The 19547-nt window shown below is 39.1% G+C and overlaps 1 pseudogene; it reads right to left on the minus strand.

The window, feature by feature from the left end:
* Window positions 1-505: 505 nt before the first annotated feature.
* LOC115514869 lies at window positions 506-1202 on the minus strand (annotated as a pseudogene).
* Window positions 1203-19547: the final 18345 nt, after the last annotated feature.

Here is a 19547-nt window from a genome sequence, read left to right on the forward strand (position 1 = left end):
CTCAGGCTGCATCAGGCGGTCACCGCAGGACCAGATGTGCCTGCAGCAGGAGAGCAGGGCCCCTGAGCAGTCTCCACCTGGGCCCTTGTTAGCAGTGGTCAAGGGCACAGCCAACTCCCAGGGGCTTCCTCAGGAACTTGCTGGGATGCACCGATCCTGAGGTGATGATACGGTGGTCAAATGTGGCTTGCTTCCTGCAATATAGAGCTTCCTTCCTGGCCCTGACTGTGCTCAAAGCAAGGCACGTGGGGACACCACCACCCCAAAATGAGGAGGTGGGAGATGGCTCCCCGGTATGCTCGATTAATGACAGAATCAGTGAAGTCAGAAGCTCCAGCTCCAGGCAGGAAAGACTTGTACACTTCCTACGCTGCTGGGCCCATGGGCTCTGTGGGTTTTTCCAGAAAAGGACTCCATTCTCGAATGTTCATACATGAGGAGAAGAGGGTGGAGAAGGACCCCCAAAAGATGCTTGGGAGGAGAGCATTGCCTGAAGGCACAGTCCTCAGTCGCAAATGCCACTCTCTTCGGCCACAGTGGCCTCGGCTAGCTCTTGTGACAGTGTCCGGAGAGGCTGAATTCCAGCTCCCAGAGGCTCCAGGTCACTGTCAGATTCACTGAGGGAGAAGAGGGGCTCTGCGAGGAGGAGGGGCTCCGGAAAGCCTCCCTCCTGGACCATCGCAGTGGGTGGTCATGTGGGCCCATCTGGGCAGAGAGGAGACACTCCCTCTCCTCTCCCACGGCTCCCGGGTTGAGGGGCAGGGACAGCTCCAGACAGCCAGGTGCAATTGCCACTCAGGCTGTGAGCTGAGGCGGGGGGTGGGGGGGGGCTCCTGCTCTTCCGTGCGCCTCTTCTCCTCCTCCTGACTTTTGCCTGGGTTTTCACCAGCCTCTTGGTGCCACTTTGGCAGGACTCCTGGATTCTCGGGGACATGGCACCCAAGGTGTTTTTGGCTGAGTGAACCATATAGCCCGGAGACCCTACTGCCCTGGCTCTGGGGTTTCCAGGCCTTTCCAGGAGGTCCCGCCTGACGGTTGAGGCTGACTGATCTCAAGGGGCAGCCTTCTCTGGAACTGTCTGCCCTGGAGGTCTCCAGGTGGCTGGCGGAAGGCTGTGGAACTGCATTCTCTTCCAGCTGTTCCTGGTCTTGGAGTGATCTCTGGAGCACGGAGGACCCCACTCCCGTGCATCTCGAAGTCATCTTCTTGGTTTAGAGTCTGTTCAGCCCACCAGACCCAAAGAGCCTCTCAGCCACTCAGCACAGCTGCTCAGTGCCCACCCTATGCAGGACAGAATATTTTTAATCAGATGATTGCGAACGTTTAGGGCACGCAGTCAGCAGAAATAAGTATATGACAAATAGCACGTGGGAGGAAGAGACTCAAGATAGAAGGGGGACCAGTAGATAAAAAGAACATTCTAAGCCGATGGTCAGTCAGGTTTATGGGATAAACGGGAGGCAGGTTGACTTGAAATATCTTAACATCTTAGTCTCCCAGTACTCTGTAGCCAGGCCTAAAGCCAGCAAAAGGTAATGTTTTTGTTTTTGTTTCTCTTGCAAGTCCTTAAAAATATTTTTCACATAAGATTATCTGAGAACATTTAAAGAGGCAAACTATAACTCAGATACCTTGAGTTTACATGGTTTAAAAATCTAACCAAGACAAGGAGGGCTATGCTGAAATTATATTGCTTTAAAATGATGAAAGGCATTTTATACAAAACAGCACTGTTTGAAAACAACATAAGAATGCAATTTTCTATGAAGTTGTCTGAGGTACGAAGTGATATGGAAAATGGATATCATATAACCTTATTCTGTTTATCAATATATAATTATGAAGTAATTTACAATAATGCAGTTATTGATTTAACTTCACCCATGTGCCTTCAGAGGATATTTATACTTTCGGAATGAAATTTAACTAAATTATCGGGTGAAAATTGCCATTGAGCCATCCTAATTAGAAAACAGATGTTGATGAGCAGATCATGTTTTATCCTGGCACTCCCCTGATCCCAATATAGTTGCCTTCTTAATAGATGGATGTTGCTGTGGCTTAACAATTGGGAATAGCTCATATCAGTCTACTGAGGTGGGCTTCATGCTTCTGCATGTGGTAAATAGGAAAGCATTCTCTATTTCCCCTAGAAATCCTCTGATATCTCACAAAATCCAAGAGTGGCAGTGTTAACAGCTGGACTGCTAGGTTGGAAATTATAGAGATATTTGTGTGGGCTCGCCTCACCAGTGGAGTCACTCTAAACTCAAAACTTTTTGGCTTATTTATTTAGTTTTGAGAAGAGAGAGAGTGCGAGTAAGTGAAGGGCAGAGAGTGGTGGGAAAAGAGAATCCCAAGCTGGCTCAGCACTGTCAGTGCAAAGCCCTATGGGGGGCCCGAACCTATGAACTATGAGATCATGACCTGAGCCGAAGCCGAGAGTCAGACACTTAATCGACTGAGCCACCCAGGCACCCCTCCCAAAGTCAATATTTGGTAAAGAAAAAATAAAAATAAGGAAGGAAGGAAGGAAGGAAAATAGGAAGAGAGAGAGGGAAGGAGGGATGAAGAGGGAGAAAGGGAAGGTGGGAAGGTGAGAAGAAAGAAAAGTGGAAAAAAAGGAAGAAAGGAGAAAAGGGAGAAAGAAAAGAAAAGGAGGAAGGAAGGAACAAAGGATTATAGGAAAGGGAGTGAGAAGGAAAGAAACAAAGAAAATTTTAAACATTGACATTTCAAAGAACACAAAACACACGGTCTGGCATATGTAATCATACCTCACTTTGAATAATAATCAAATAAAGATAATACATATATTTATTGGGTTATTACCAAGTGCAAGGACCTCCCTATCATGTGCTAATTTATTTACTCTTTGAGGGAGGTATTATGATCCCTCTTCTGCAGATGAGATGACTAACACTCAGAGGGATTAAAAGCATTAAGTCAGGCTTTGAGCCCAGGGCGTCTGGCCGCAGATTCCGTACCCTTAATCACCAAGCATCGGTACCTCAGTATACTTTTGAGTTTACTTGGAAACAGAGGTATAAATAGAAATGAAAGTGGAGGGCCAACTGAGAAATTTTGAGTGCAAATTATACCTGAAGTTCGAGGAAGAGAGCTGGCAGAAAGCACTAGAGATTTACAGCCCTGTTCTGTGCCCCCTTGTGTCTTCAAGATGCAAATATGTCGCCAGGTACCCAGCCCAAAGCAGGCATAATGATTGACCTAGGGTGTAGAGATGTACCCATGTTGAAATCGCCAAAATAATTTCTCATAACAAATTGAAAACAATTATGCATTAGGGGCTTGTCTCTGTAGCCCATGTAACAGACTCCAATAAGCAAGCTAAAATTGAGGCTCATAAACGTAATAACTTAAATTAGAACAATAGCTTCACTGCATCCCTAGGGTGCCACGCCAAACTTTAGTTCCAGGAATATTATTTCCAAAGTGGAAGAGTCCAGCCAAACCTCCCTCTGAATTTAATTTTGTTACTTCACTAAAATCATGTGGTCACATTTTTGTTGCATCTGGGGAAGTCAGTTTTATAAGATCGGAGCAGACCTGTAGGAGGCAAGAATTATCTTATGCTTCCAACTGTTAAGAATCCAACCAGAAGGGGAGAGGTATAGCAGTTGTTCCGATTAATGAATGCGTGGGCTTTGAAATCAGATGACTCAGCAGTTCAACTTGCTGAATTGGAGACTTCGGACCCGTAACATAGCCTTGATAAGCCTTAGTTTATTTCAAAAGTTTTTTTTTTTTTTTTTTTTTTTTTTATTTATTTTTGGGACAGAGAGAGACAGAGCATGAACGGGGGAGGGGCAGAGAGAGAGGGAGACACAGAACCGGAAACAGGCTCCAGGCTCTGAGCCATCAGCCCAGAGCCCGACGCGGGGCTCGAACTCACGGACCGCGAGATCGTGACCTGGCCGAAGTCGGACGCTTAACCGACTGCGCCACCCAGGCGCCCCAAGCCTTAGTTTATTTCGATGTCAAATGGGATACCATAATAATGCTGTACAAGATTATGTGAGAAACCAGTAAGAATTTACATTTAGGGGAGCCTCGGTGGTTCAGTCAGTTAAGCAGCCAACTCTTGGTTTTGGCTCAAGTCATGATCTCACAGTTCATGAGTTCGAGCCCACATCGGGATCTGCACTGACAGTGCACAGCCTGCTTGGGATTCTGTCTCTCTGCCCCTTTCCCACTGTACTCTCTCACTCTCTCTCTCTCTCCAAGTAAATAAACTTAATAAAAAAGAACTGACATTTAAATTTTCAGGTGCTTGACCCCTAAGTACTGGATATATATTGTGCTTCATTAGTTTTTCTTTAAAACTAACACTAGAAGAGTTATAGCTTCTCCTTAAAGAATCCTTGATGGCAAATGGCAGTGAAGACTTCCATCTTATTGCATCGTTAAAATGTTGTAGAATTTTATGATGTGACAAAATGTTAGATGCTGTCTAGCGTAATTGTACAGCCAGTGTGAAATCCATATCTATTCTCATCCTGAAAGTCATCAGAGGTAGGAATCTACTGTGATTGCTATTTTCCCAAATACTTCCTTAAGACCTGTACGTTTTTCTAAGTTGTGCTTTCTAGCAATAGGTAACAAGCTTATATTATCTTGGATATGAGAGTTTTCTAAGAGGTGTGAAGTTTGCTATTGGCGTTTCTGGGAAGATTTTTTTTTTTCCTCCATGTCAAAAAATATTTTTGTCTATATGTTTGTTTTACTTCATCAAGTAATATGCTTTTCAAGCATAGCAGCATGTTATGCACATTCTTCTAAGGATATTCTACTCTTTAAATCTCTTTTCAGATGCACAAACTATCTTCTTCTTTGAGTAGTACAGTGTACTTCCATTATTATTATTATCCAGATAGGGGTTTTTTTAGTAGTTATGCTGGATTAAACTGAGTTTACTAACCAACGAATAATTTTTAATATCGCACCAAGCCTGCCCTATACCATGCTTGACTGCATGCTTGATGCAATTTAAAAATCCAGAATAGGGGCATCTGGGTGGCTCAGTCAGTTAAGCATCCAAATGTGGATTTCAGCTCAGGTCATGATCTCACAGTTCATGTGTTTGAGCCCTGCATTGGGCTCTGCACTGGCAGTGTGGAGCCTGTTTGGGATTCTCTCTCTCTCTCTCTCTCTCTCTCTCTCTCTCTCTTTCTCTCTCTCTCTGTCTCTGTCTCTTTCTCCCCCTCCCCGCTTGCACACACACTCTCTCTCTCTCAAAGTAAATTTAAAAAAAGAAAAGGAGAAAAAAAGTCCAAAATAAAACACAGAACTTCACATATATCTCAATTACATTGCATTTTATTTTTTATGATTTTTCTTGCCTATTACAATTTTGGATTTGTATTCTATCATCCATTGTTTAAGTCTTTTTTTCATCTGTGAATTCAATATTCATAATCCGGAAGGGTCAGTTGTAAACATGATTGTGGCTCTTTAACTTCATAGTCTCGGTAGAAAGGTCCAACAGACACAGGTCATTGCCAGGTTTGGTCATGGTCATGGGTGACAGCCAAGTACTACTACCAAGGAATAGTTCCCAAGCATCAGAAACAGATTAACAGTCAATAATATGTTGACCCTCAGTTGAAACTTGCATAAGAATCAGTCAGACTGACAAAATCCAGGTAATATAAGCCAATGAAGAGTAAATTAAAGTGTACCCAGGGATCAATTAACTGTATTTTTCAATCTCTTTTTAAAAAAATTTTTTTAATGTTTATTTTTGAGAGAGAGGTAGACAGACAGAGGGTGAGCCCGGGAGGGACAGACAGAGAGGGAGACAGAATCTGAAGCAGGCTCCAGGCTCCGAGCTGTCAGCACAGAGCCCGATGTGGGGCTCAAACCCACAAACCGTGAGATCATGACCTGAGCTGAAGTCGGACGCTCAATCGACTGAGCCACCCAGGCGCCCCTGAGTTTTTCAGTCTTGAACTTACAAATTAGGGAAGTGATAGAAGAAAACGTAATCTGTGTCACTGCTGAAGGGAAGTATAATAACCAAATCTATTTAGTTCCTTTGAATCCTGAGACTTCCTTGGTGGGATCCAGTACTTTCAGAAGACAGCTACTAACTGCAATAGTAGAAGTACAAAGAAGAACAGACAGAATTTTTGACAGAATCGTCAAAACTTTGATGAATAATTTGACAGAACAGAGCTCCTGAAACTTACTGATTATTCATTCACACATTGTTATTTCCATTCAGTTTACAAACTACCTACAAAACTCCCAGAATGTCTATTAAACATTCCATATTCCAGAAAAGAAACATCTAGCATGCAAAGCAAGCTACTCTTACTTACTAACACTTTCTCAAGTTTATATACCTAGGTAGACATATTGTATACACTAAGTGCTAGTTCCTAATACACTCCTCAAAAATTCATTGAAAATTTGAGTTTCCATTCTGACAAGTAAAGAACCTTGGGGCGCCTGGGTGGCTCAGTCGTTTGAGCGTCCGACTTCGGCTCAGGTCATGATTTCACGGTCCGTGAGTTCAAGCCCTGCGTCAGGCTCTGTGCTGACAGCTCAGAGCCTGGTGCCTGCTTCGGATTCTGTGTCTCCCTCTCTCTCTGACCCTCCCCCATTCATGCTCTGTCTCTCTCTGTCTCAAAAATAAATAAACACTAAAAAAAAAAAAAAAAAAAAAACAAACCCAGGAATTGTCACTCAAATCTTCAAAATAATCAAAAACTGAACAAATTGAAAATCGACCATTCTTTTTAGATTCATAAGAAAATTGAGGTCACAGAGTAAACGCCTCTCCCCCAAACTGGGGGAATGAATACAGAGAATCACAACTTATTGGGAACACTTAGATGGTAATTGAGGAATTGATGCTAGGGTGGATGTGGCCTAGCTTGAGAGTTAGAAAAATATAGGGCCTCAGTCTTTGGTGGAGGAAGGCAGGTACTTAACACTTTCATGAGTCTTATCTCCATGAGTTCCATCAGATCCCAAAACAAAAACAAACAAACAAATAAACGAAAACCCCAAAAGAGTCTTTTTGGGATTCCAGCAGAAGAAGGGGAAAAATAACCATTTTAAAGTACACCCAAAGGAAAAGTATTCATCACATCAATAAGTTAAAGAAGAAGAATCACACGATCATACCAAAAGATGCAGGAAAAAGTATTTGACAAAATCCAATACCCATTCATGATAATATCCTCAGCAAACTAGGAATACACAGGACTTTCCCACTTGATAAAACACATCTACAAAAAACATGTACAGATAGTGTTCTAACCATACTTAATGGTTAGAAACTAGAAGCTTTACCCCTAAGATCAGGAATAAGACAAGGATGTTGCCTCTCATCACTCCTATTCTTTTTTTTTTTTAATGTTTATTTATTTTTGAGAGAGAGAGAGAGAGAGAGAGACAGACTGCAAGCAGGGGAGGAGCAGAGAGAGAGAGGCACAGAATCCGAAGCAGGCTGCAGGCTCCGAGCTGTCAGCACAAAGCCTGACCCAGGGCTTGAACTCATGAACCGTGAGATCATGACCAGAGCCGAGGTTGGACGCCCCAGTGACTGAGCCACCCAGGTACCCCAGCTCATCACTCCTATTCAATGCTGCACGAGAAGTTCTAGCTAATGCAGTAACACAAGAAAACAAAATGAAAGAAATACAGATTGGGGAAAAAAGATATTAAACAGTCTATGTTTACAGATGACATGATTTTCTATGTAGAAAATTTCAAAGACTCAAGAAAAAGCCCTCTTGAAATCAATGAGCAATTTTAGCAAGATATGCATCATGCAAGGTTAGTATAAAAAGTCAGTCAATGTGGGGTGCCCCTGGGTGGTTCAGTTGGTTAAGCATCTACCTCTTGATTTTGGCTCAGGTCATGATCTCATGGTCTGTGGAATAAAACCCAGTGTCAGGCTCTTTGCCAAAAGCACAGAGCCTGTTTAGGATTCTCTCTCTTCCTCGTTGTCTGCTCCTCCCTTGTTTGCAAGTGTGTGTGCAAATGTGCACATTCCCTCTCCAAATAAATAAATAATCTTAAAAAAAAACCAGTCAATTTCTAAATACCAACAATGAACATTTGGGAAATTTGAAATTAAAAGTACAATATCATTTACTTTAGCACCAGAAAAATTAAATAATTAATTCTGATGCAAAAAATCAATGAGGATTTCAACAACTGTCTAAAAATATTTTATGTTCATAGATAAGAAGATCCAATATTAGAGTATCAGTTCCTCACAACTTGATCTGTAGACTGAATGCAATCCCAACAAAATTCCAGTTAGTTATTTTGGAGGTATGAGCAACTCATTCTAAAGTTTATATGGAAAGTGAAAACATTACGAATAGCCAACACAAATTTTGAAGGTGAAATCAGAGGACTGACATTACCTGTCTTTAAAATGCACTTAAGGTTACAGTAATAAGACAAACATACAAATAAAGCAAAACAAACTACAAAAACAGACAAATAAATGAATGGAACAGAGTAGAAACCCAGAAATAAGCCCCCAAAAATATAGTCAAAGGATCTTTGATAAAAGAGTAAAGCTAATTCAATGGAGAAAGGGCAATCTTTTCAACAAATGGTGCTGGAACCACTGGACATCTACGTACAAAAAAAAAAATGATAATGTAGACACAGATTTTACATCCTTCAAAAAAAATTAACTCAAAATGGATCGTATACCTAAATCTAATGTGTAATACTAAAATTTCTAGAAGGTAATATAGGACAAAACCGAGGTGACCTTGGAATAGTTGATGAATTTTTTTTAATTTATTTTATTAAGAGGTGAAGTGTTGGTGAAATTTTAGATGCAACACCAAAATCATGACCTATGAGAGAAAAGTTGGTAAGTTGGACTTCATTAAAATGACAACTTTCTGCTCTGCAAATATCACTGTTAGGAGAATGAAAACATAATACAAAGAATGGGAGAAATATTGGCGAAACACACATTTGACAAAGGACTTGTATCCAAAATAGATAAGGAATTCTGAAAACTCAACAACAAGAGGACACAAAATCCAATTTAAAAATGAGCAAAAGAGGGGCGCCTGGGTGGCTCAGTCGGTTAAGCGTCCAACTTCAGCTCAGGTCGTGATCTCGTGGTCCATGGGTTCAAGCCCCGCATGGGGCTCTGTGCTGACAGCTCAGAGCCTGGAGCCTGCTTCAGATTCTGTGTCTTTCTCTCTCTGACCCTCCCCCGTTCATGCTCTGTCTCTCTCTGTCTCAAAAATAAATAAAGGTTAAAAATAAATAAATAAATTAATAAATTAAAAAAAAAATAAAAATGAGCAAAAGATTTGAACGGATGTCTCACCAAAGATAAAGAGATTACCAATAAGCATCTGAAAAGATGCTCCAAATTGTGTGTCATTCAGAATGATGACATGCCACTGCATATCTATTAGAAAGGCTAAAAGTCCAAAACACAGAGAATAAAAAACTGCTACCAAAGACGCAAAATAACAAGAACGCCCATTTATTGCTGAAAAAGATGCAAAATAGCGTAGAAACTTTGAGGACAGTTTGCTTCTTTCCTTACAAAATGTTACAAAGGTAAACATTGCCTTAGAGTACAATTCAGCAATGGCGCTGTTAGTTAATTACCCAAATGAGTTGAACACTTACGTCCATGCAAAACCTACACATGAATGTTTATAGAAGCTTTATGCTTAATTGCCAAAAATTGGAATCCACCATGCTGGCTTTCGACCTTTCAATAGGTTAGTGGATAAACCTAACTATGGTACGTTCTTACACTGGAATATTATTCTGTACTGAAGGGGAATGAGCCATAAAGCCACATAAAGACATAGAAGAAAATTACATGCATGTGGCTAAGTGAAAGAAGCTAGTTTGGAAAGGCTGTGTAGTGTGTGATGCCACCTATATGATATTTTTGCAAAAGGCAAAATTATGGAAATAAGGAAAGAATCGGTCTTTGTCAGGACTCCCCAGGAGGGAGGAAGTCGGGAATAAAGAGTTGGAGCACAGAATTTTTAGAGCCCTGAGACTATTCTGTATGATACTGTAATGGTGGATAGATGACATTGTGCATTTTCAAAACCTATAGAACTATACAAAGAATCTGCCCTAATGTGATCTAGGGACTATAGTTAATAACAATATAATCAATATTATTAGTTCATCAGTTGTATCAAATAGACCACATGAATGTAAAATGCTAACAAAAATAGGGGAAGTGGTGCAGGGGAGCAGGGGTGTACGGGAATTCTTCTGTACCAACTGCACAAGTTTATTTTGAAATCTAAAACTGTTCTAAAAAATAAAATCTATTCTCCAGCCATGGTGTAGATGCAACCCATACAACTTACATGTGTGCAAGGTGGTTAAGAAAGCAGTCTTGAGTTTGAATACAGTTTTGCCCATCACTAGCTGTGTGGCTTTTAGCATGTTGCTTAATATTTCTGAGAGTGCTTCCTTGTTGGCAGATTGAGAATAACACTATCTTTAGTATAGGGTTACTGGTATTGTTATTGTTAAATAAAACATGTGCATTGTCAGTAACTAGCATATGATAAGTGTATAATAAATAGTAGCTACTATTTCGATCCTACAGGACTTTAGATATTTCAAAGATAGAACAGTAAAACTCAGGGGTGCCTGGGTGGCTCAGTTGGTTAAACATCCAACTTTGGTTCAGGTCATGATCTTGCAGTTCGTGGGCTCGAGCCCCGCCTCAAGCTCTGTGCTGACAGCTCAGAGCCTGGACCTTGCTTTGGATTCTGTGTCTCCCTCTCTCTCTGCCCCTGTCCCTCTCACACTCTGTCTCTCAAAAATAAATAAACATTAAAAATTTAAAACAAGAACAGTAAAGCTCAGAGATATGAAATTATTTGTGAAGATAATAAAGTAATGTCATTTTGCAATAGGAATTTGTGGGAATGAAGGAAAAAGAAAAAAAAATCACGTTTTCTTCCTTCAACTAAGACTGATTTTAAAAAGTGGTGATTTAAAAAGCAGACAGGGGGCGCCTGGGTGGCGCAGTCGGTTAAGTGTCCGACTTCAGCCAGGTCACGATCTCGCGGTCCGTGAGTTCGAGCCCCGCGTCGGGCTCTGAGCTGATGGCTCAGAGCCTGGAGCCTGTTTCCGATTCTGTGTCTCCCTCTCTCTCTGCCCCTCCCCCATTCATGCTCTGTCTCTCTCTGTCCCAAAAATAAAAATAAACGTTGAAAAAAAAAAAATTTAAAAAAAAAAAAAATAAAAAGCAGACAGAAGAATTTTCTCTATGTTGTTTCCTGTGCTCTTTTCTCATCTTACCCCCCACAGTAACAGTTAAGGAAAGAAAGGATGACAGAAGTGACTCAGCCAAGAGACCCTTTACAGTACGCTTATGGGATTGTTTCACACTTTCCCAGCTCAGGAAAAGATCTCAAGTTGCTTCATTTCCACTGTACTCATTCGGGGAGGTGTGGGGAAACTTTCGTTCCTGCACCTACCAGGTGTTCTAAGGCTCTACCTTGCACTTTACAGAATTATATGTATCTAGAGACATAGAAAGTATTGTTTTATGGGGTAATTTAAAATAATGGGCTTGACATCTATTTTATGGAATACATGTCGATCACTAAGCCATTCTATAAACTATGCCTAGTCTGAATAGAGATGGGTCTTGGAAAACTGATTCCTTTATCATCTTAACTACCATCCCACAATGTGAATAAATAATAGAGATTATTTTACATCAAAATTCATCCAAGTTCATGGACAAAAATGTCACTAGTTACTTATCTCTATGACTATAGTAAACTAGAAGGTAAACTAGAAGGTAAACTAGAAGACTTTGTAATGGCTAAGATTCCCCTGACAATGTGCCTAGTTCTTCTCATCTTTCTGTTCTCTGCTGAAACATAATATCCTAGAGAGTATCTAGTAAAATTCAACCTCCCTTTCTCCACTCCTGAATACCAGTCAGTTTCTATCACTCTCCTTTACCACTTTCCATCATTTATACTTAAGAAAATTTACACATATATTTATTTATTCATTTTGTTCTTTGTTATCGCTTTCTTTTCTCTTCATGAAAGTATTAAAGTCATTGATTTGTAAGTCATATTTCTCTTAGCATAATTTATTGTTATTGCCTTCTTACATTAAATTTTAAACTCTCTGAGAATAAGGACCAAGTTTATTTTATTCACCCAATAGCCATAGTTCTTTCCATGTTACCTGATGTGGAATAGCATTCAAAAATATCTGCTTATTTGATTAATTTAAGGAAGAAGTGAACTTGCAGTGGAGTCAGTCCTGTGTTCTCCATATTAAAGAACATACACATCTCTCAGCTTAGGGCTCAAACAACTCGAATTATTAACTTCCCATTTATTCTAAGAAGCTGGTATAGTCATTTCCTCTGCCTTCAATTTGACCAGTTTTTTTTTCCAATTCACAAGTTACCATCGGCAGTGAAGATCAAAGTAAAGTAATCTTCCCACACCCATTGGGGAAAACAAAACTTGGATATAAATATAAACTCAGAACAACATTGACCATTTAGTGTATCCCTTTCCTTGGATATTTCACTAATCAAATCTAGGATAAAATGAAGCTAAGATTATTTACCTATTAGGATCCATTTAGCCAACAGATATGGTGGCACAGATAAGTTAGTAGAATAAAATATAATACATTTTGATGTAAAGGTTAGAGTGGTTGATATATGAATGTGACAAGACACTATTATTGGAAATTGAGTTTCTTAAAATTAAAACAAAAAGGTTTGGGATATTAGTAATATTTGTAGTCAATAGTAAACAGATAAAAGTTTCATAATGACATATTAGTCAAGAATTTTCTTTTTCTAAATGACCGATGCATCATGTAGTAAAAAAAAGTAGTGTGTTATGATAAACTGTTGCAGGAACGTTTTATCTGAAATCATTTGCTATTATTTAATATAGAAACCCCTCTGATACTATAAGGGAAATCTGACAAAGGTGGAGAGTTTTGAAAGATTATTTTTAATATTTGGCATAATAGTCTGTAATGGTTCCTATGGCTCTGATAACTCAACAATTGAATAAAAAAGCAAAAGTAAAGTTGAATCCCGTCATCGTGCCTTAATAACAATTAACATTTATGGAGTGCTTTTTACCTGTGATTTCATTTGATCCTGGGTTTATCTTTGGAAAATTTCCCAGTTGTTCTTCAGGTCATGAAATACCATGGTTATTATTTTGGATGAACATATCCTAATTTTTATTAAAATAAAAACTCCTGCGATATTTTGGCTCTAGCATTCCACCAGGAAATGAGTCTGTGGAAAGGAAGGGCATGGAGAATGCATGTCAGAAGCAGTTGTGATCAGTATAAAACTCTGAGCATGACTCAAAGCTAGAAATCAGTGTGTTCTTCTCATGGATATTAAGGAAATAGGAGTAAATGGATTGACAGTAACAGCATGGAATGAATTGGGAGAAAGACAAAAAAAATCACTGATAACTAGTATTATAATAATAAACATATCTATATAGCATATTAAAGGTTTAAATTTACTACCATTAGAGCCAATATTTACTACCACTGGATCCAATTTCAGGAATAAGACAACTGAAGTGTTTTGCCAAACCCTTTGCTAATAGAAATTAAAAATGACCAATAAAATATTTGGAAAATGTGTGGTGGGATAGAACGTTCCAGACTACTTCTCCCCTAGTTCCTCTCCTCTAAATATAACCACATACTCTAGAAATAATTCAGCAGGTGATCATAACAGGACTCTAGAAGGTAGGAAGAAGGTGGACTGGCTAGGGATCTCAGGACTTGAGAAAAGACACCAAACTGACTTCCTGTATTTTCTCTTTGTCCCCCAAACTTGACATGCTGGATTGAAGAGAGGCCTAGAAGATGAAACCAGAAAAAGGCATAGAGAACAAGCAAACAACCAAAGCCTGATCTTTCTGGTTAAAGTGCTGGGAAAGAGGCAGCTCAGCAGACACCTAACAATGAGGTCCACCCCTACCCAACACCACTGTGGGCGGGGCCCGTCCAGGAACTCATCCTTAGTCTGCCCTGCAGACACTCAGCAGAAGCATCCATGATGTTCACACCACACCCTGGCCAGTAGTAGACCTGATGGGCCACAGGGTCAGCATCAGCAGAGTGCCTGCCTTGTCCCCAGGCCAGGAGGGACACAATCTACCTTAGCAGCAGTTGAGTAAGGCCCAGTATTTCCTGAACCTCCCACCCAATGGCACTGGGAAAGGCAGGTGGAATTTGCAAAGATTGGTCAAAAATCTCAGCAGAGCCGTAGGAACAAGGCTGACCAGAATAGCTTGGCAAAATCTCTCAAAACTGAATTGCCATTGAAACTACAGTGGGTAAAATAATCTAGGACCTACATGCTAAACCTACATAGAGTTACTGCTAACTAAAAAATATTTAAATAAGATGAAGTATCCTAATATTGTATCCAAAATGTCCAGAATATGTGAAAAAAAAAAAAAAAAAAAAAAGGCTCAGTATACTAAGAATTACAGAAAACACAACTTAATGACAAAAGACAAGAAGACCACAGCCATTACTGAGATGAATATGTTTTTGGAATGATCTGTCACTATTTTAAAGCAGCTGTCATATAGATACCCAACAAATAAATAAAATTCTTTTTAAAAAATAAAAAAAATAGAAACTCTTAAATAAGTAAAATTCTTTTTAAAAAATAAAAAAAATAGAAACTCTTAAATAAACAGCAGACATTACAAAAAAAAAAAAAAAAACTGAGCCAAATTGAATTTTTATAACTGGAAAGTAGAATAATAGTAATAAAATCTTTCTGGATGGGCTCGAGATTTGAGTGGAGATGACAGTGGCTGGAATCAGTTAAAATTGAGAACAAATCAACAGTTTGTTCAATCTAAACAACAGTAAGACTAGACTAAAAAAATGAATGTTACTAACAATGAAGGGAAGAGAATCTCTAGGAGTCCTGGGACAATAAAAAAAAAGAACTAGTATTTGTGTCATCAGGTCCCTGGTAAGAAGACCAGGGGCAGAAAAGTACTTAAACAGTGGCTGAAACTTCCCAAATTTAGTGAAAGACAATCCTAAAGATTCAAGAAACTGAGTGTACCTCCAAATAGGATAAATATGATAAAAAAAAAACTCATACCAAGATTCAACATAATTAAACTTTATTCAAACTGAAAACTAAATAGCCAGATAGAAATGGCGCATTGCTTACAGAGAAACATCTGTTCAAAAAAACAGTGAATTTCTCATCTGAAACTACAAAGACCAGAAGGAAGTGTCAAAATATCGTTCAAGTGGTGAAAGAAAAGAATTGTCAACCCAAAATCCAACATCCAGTGAAACTACTTCAGAAATGCAGAAAATTGAAGACCTTCTCAGATGAAAGGAAACGAATGGAATTTGTCACCAGGAGATCAGCCCTTAATGAATAGCTAGAAAAAGCTCTCAAAGCACAGAGTGATAACAGAAGACTGAAGCCTTCAGAAAGGAAAGAACACCAGAATAAGTAAAAATAAGAGTAGGGGCACCTGGGTGGCTCAGTCGGTTAAGCATCCAACTTCGGCTCAGGTCATGATCTTGTGGTTTGTGAGTTTGAGCCCCACACTGGGTTCTATGCTGACAGCTTGGTGCCTGGAGTTTGCTTCAGATTCTGTGTCTCCCTCTCTCTCTGCCTCTCCCCCGCTCCTGCTCTTGTCTCACTCTCTCTCTCTCAAAAATAAATAAACATTAAAAAATTTTAAAAAGTAAGGGTAAACATAATAGACTAATCTCACCTCATGAGTTTCTTAAAACATAGTTTATGTTGGAAAGAAAAAAATTAACTCCATGGGATGCTCACTGTATGTCAAGGAAATACTTAGGGTGATAACATGTAGAAAGTGGCAAGGGCAAGGGCAAGGACAAAGGGTCATCAACGGTTTTCTACATTTTCTTCAAAGTGGTAAGACTTTGACACTAGTAGTCTAAATTATATATGTATATTGTGATATCTAAAGCAAGCAACTGTGTTTGGTGAGAAAGCTATACAAAGAGATATACTCAAGCCATTACAACAAAATAAAAATGAAAGCCAAAAAAATTCAAGTTACATAGAAGAAGGCAAAAAAAAAGTAATGAAGAAAGAACAGGCAGAAAAAAAGGCTAAAAAAAGACTTTAGCTCTATAATACAATTGCTTTAAATATGTGTGATATAAATACACCAGTTCAAAGACATGGATTGGCTGAGTGAATTAAAAAGGAAAAACAAAAAATCATGACCTCTTTGCTGTGTAAAGGAAACTCACTTCAAACCTAGCAACATAGGTAGATTGAAAGCAAAAGGATGGAAGAAAAATATCATACAAATATTAATTTTAAGAAATGATGGGATTGGCTATATTAATATCAAATAAAGCAGATTTCAGAGCAAAGAAAACAAATAGGGACAAATTGGGACATTGCATATTCATAAAATAATCAATGCACCATGAAGATAATGGTGGTCCTATATGTATTTGCATCAGATGCAACAGATCTTCAAATTACGTGATGCAAAAATTGATAGAATTGGAAGGACAAATTAGATAAAGCCAAAATTATGGCTGGGGACCTCAACGTCTTACTTTGAGCAGCTGATAGAACTACTAGTCAGATATTATCAAGGACAGAAGAACTGAAAAACACCCCCCACCGAGAGAATCAAACTGACATTTATGAAACACAGGATTTGACAAAACCAGAATACATGTTCTTTTCAAGTGTCCATGGAACACTCGGCAATATAGACCACACCCTGGGTCATCAAAGAAGCCTTAACAAACGTAAAGGGATTAAAGTCATACAGAGGATATCCCTAACCATTGTAGGATCCAATCAGAATCAATAGTAGAAGGAGAGTAGGAAACTCTTCTAACACACTGAAATTAAAAAACATGTTACTAAATAATGCATGGGTCAAAAAAAAAGGCTCAAAGAAAATTTTAAAATACATATAACTGTCTCACATTCATTCTTCTACTGCAGAGTGCTGATGCATAGGAGCACTTGTACCCCAATGTTTATAGCAGTGCTTTAAACAATAGCCAAATTATGGAAATAGCCTAAATGTCCATCAACTGATGAATGGATAAAGAAGATGTGGTTTATATATATAATGGAATACTACTTGGCAATGAGAAAGAATGAAATCTGGCCATTTGCAGTAACGTGGATGGAACTGGAGGGTGTTATGCTGAGTGAAATAAGTCAAGCAGAGAAAGACAGATGCCATATGGTTTCACCCATATATGCATCCTGAGAAACTTAACAGAAGACCATGGGGGAGGGGAAGGGGGAAAAAGTTACATAGATGGAGGGAGACAAACCATAAGAGACTCTTAAATACTGAGAACAAAGTGAGGGTTGATGGGGGATGGGGAGAAGGGAAAGTGGGTGATGGGATTTGAGGAGGGCACCTGTTGGGATGAGCCCTGGGTGTTGTATGGAAACCAGTTTGACAATAAATTATATTTTATAAAAAATATATGTATAGCTACAGGAAAATTAAAGCATACTGAAATCTGTTGGGGAGGGGGTGCAGCTACAAGGCTGAGGGGGAAATAGACAGCATGAAGTGCTTTCATTAAAAAAGAATGATCTCAGGGCGCCTGGGTGGCGCAGTCGGTTGAGCGTCCGACTTCAGCCAGGTCACGATCTCGCGGTCCGTGAGTTCGAGCCCCGCGTCGGGCTCTGGGCTGATGGCTCAGAGCCTGGAGCCTGTTTCCGGTTCTGTGTCTCCCTCTCTCTCTGCCCCTCCCCCGTTCATGCTCTGTCTCTCTCTGTCCCAAAAATAAATAAACATTGAAAAAAAAAATTTAAAAAAAAGAATGATCTCAAATCAATGACCCAAGATTCTACTTCAAGAAACAAGAAAAGGAAGGGTAATGCAAAAAGAAAAAGGGTAATAAGAAAATTAGAGCATAAATAAATGAAAATAAAACAGTAAAACAATGACAAATTAATAAAACAAAAAGCCTGTTCTTCAAAAACTTGATAAACCTCTAGCAATTGATAAAAATAACTTGATAAAACTTAATCAATAAATTAATACAAAGAAAGAAGACTCAAATCCCCAATGTCAGAGATTGAACAGGGGATATCATAACAAATCCTGCAGCTGTTGAAAAGGTAATAAGGGAATACCACAAACAAATTTATGCTGAAAAATTGGATAGCTTTGAAGAAATGGACCAATTTCTTGAAAACTCAGTCAAGATGAAAGAGACAACCAGAATAGTTCTAAAACTAATAAAGAAGCTGAATTTGTAATTCAAAATCCCTCAAGGAAGAAACTGACAGGTCCAGATGGTTTCACTGAAGATTTTTAAAAGCAATTTAAAGAAGAATTAATACCAATTTTACACAATCACTTACCTAAAATGTAAGAAGAGGGAATACTTCCAAACTCACATTATGAGACTAATATGACCTGATTCCAAAACTAGAAAGCCAGCAAAGCCAGGAAGCAAAAAGGAAGGGAAGGAGGAAGGAAGGAAGGAAGGAAGGAAGGAAGGAAGGAAGGAAGGATGGAAAGGGAGGGAGGGAGACAAAGAGGGAGGGAGGTAGGGAAGGAAGGAAGGAGAGAAGGAGGGAGGGAGGGGGGAAGGGAGAAGGAAGGAAGGAAGCACAGAAGGAAGGGAGGGAGGGAGGAAGGAAAGGAAAGGAAAGGAACCTCAGTCTGAAACTTACTTGTTATACAAAAATTAACTCAAAATTGATTATAAACTTAAATATAAAACATTAAAATATATAGCTTTTAGTGGGGGGAAAAAGGAAAAGAAACTCTTTGTCCCCTGGGACTGAGCAGAGGTTTTTACACTTCATACAAAAGCACAACCTATAAAAAGAGAAATTGATAATTTGGATTCTGTCAAAATTACAAACTTAGCAAAAAAAAAAAACCACACAAGAGAGTAAAAAGGCAAATTGTAACATAGTGATCAGGGCACACCTAATTGTAATGGCTCATATACAAAATTGCGGTATCACCAAATGCTGGTAAGTGTGCAGAGAAACTTGGTCACTCTGTGGAGTGGTACAGTCACTCTAAAAAATAGTTCGGCAGTTTTTCTTCAAAACTGGAATTGCGCCCTTGGACTTTTATCCCAGAGAAATAAACATTTTCGCACAGAAACTTGTACGTGGATGTTTCTAGCAGTGTTATGTACAACATCCTCACCCCGAAAACCGCCCAGATGTTCTTTAACAAACTGGCACATTCATCTCACGGGTTACTACTAGTTTGCTTAGTGTAAATTCTTAGGTTATTTATTTGAAAGTTTTACCAATTTTTGTAATTCAGTTTGAAACCAATTGTGCAAATCTCCCCTCTCGCCCCTTCCCACGTATCTTCTCAAATATTATAAATTCAGTAAAATTGTGTCCCCTTGTCGGCTAATTCAATATCCGACTAGAAACTTATCCAAAGATATCATCAGAAAGCATAGATGGATGGTCACATGGCTGGAGAAATAAGGTATCAGATTCCCATGTGATAAATTAACTTAGAAATTGT

Source organism: Lynx canadensis, chromosome B2, assembly GCF_007474595.2.
Source record: "Lynx canadensis isolate LIC74 chromosome B2, mLynCan4.pri.v2, whole genome shotgun sequence".
NCBI lineage: Eukaryota > Metazoa > Chordata > Mammalia > Carnivora > Felidae > Lynx > Lynx canadensis.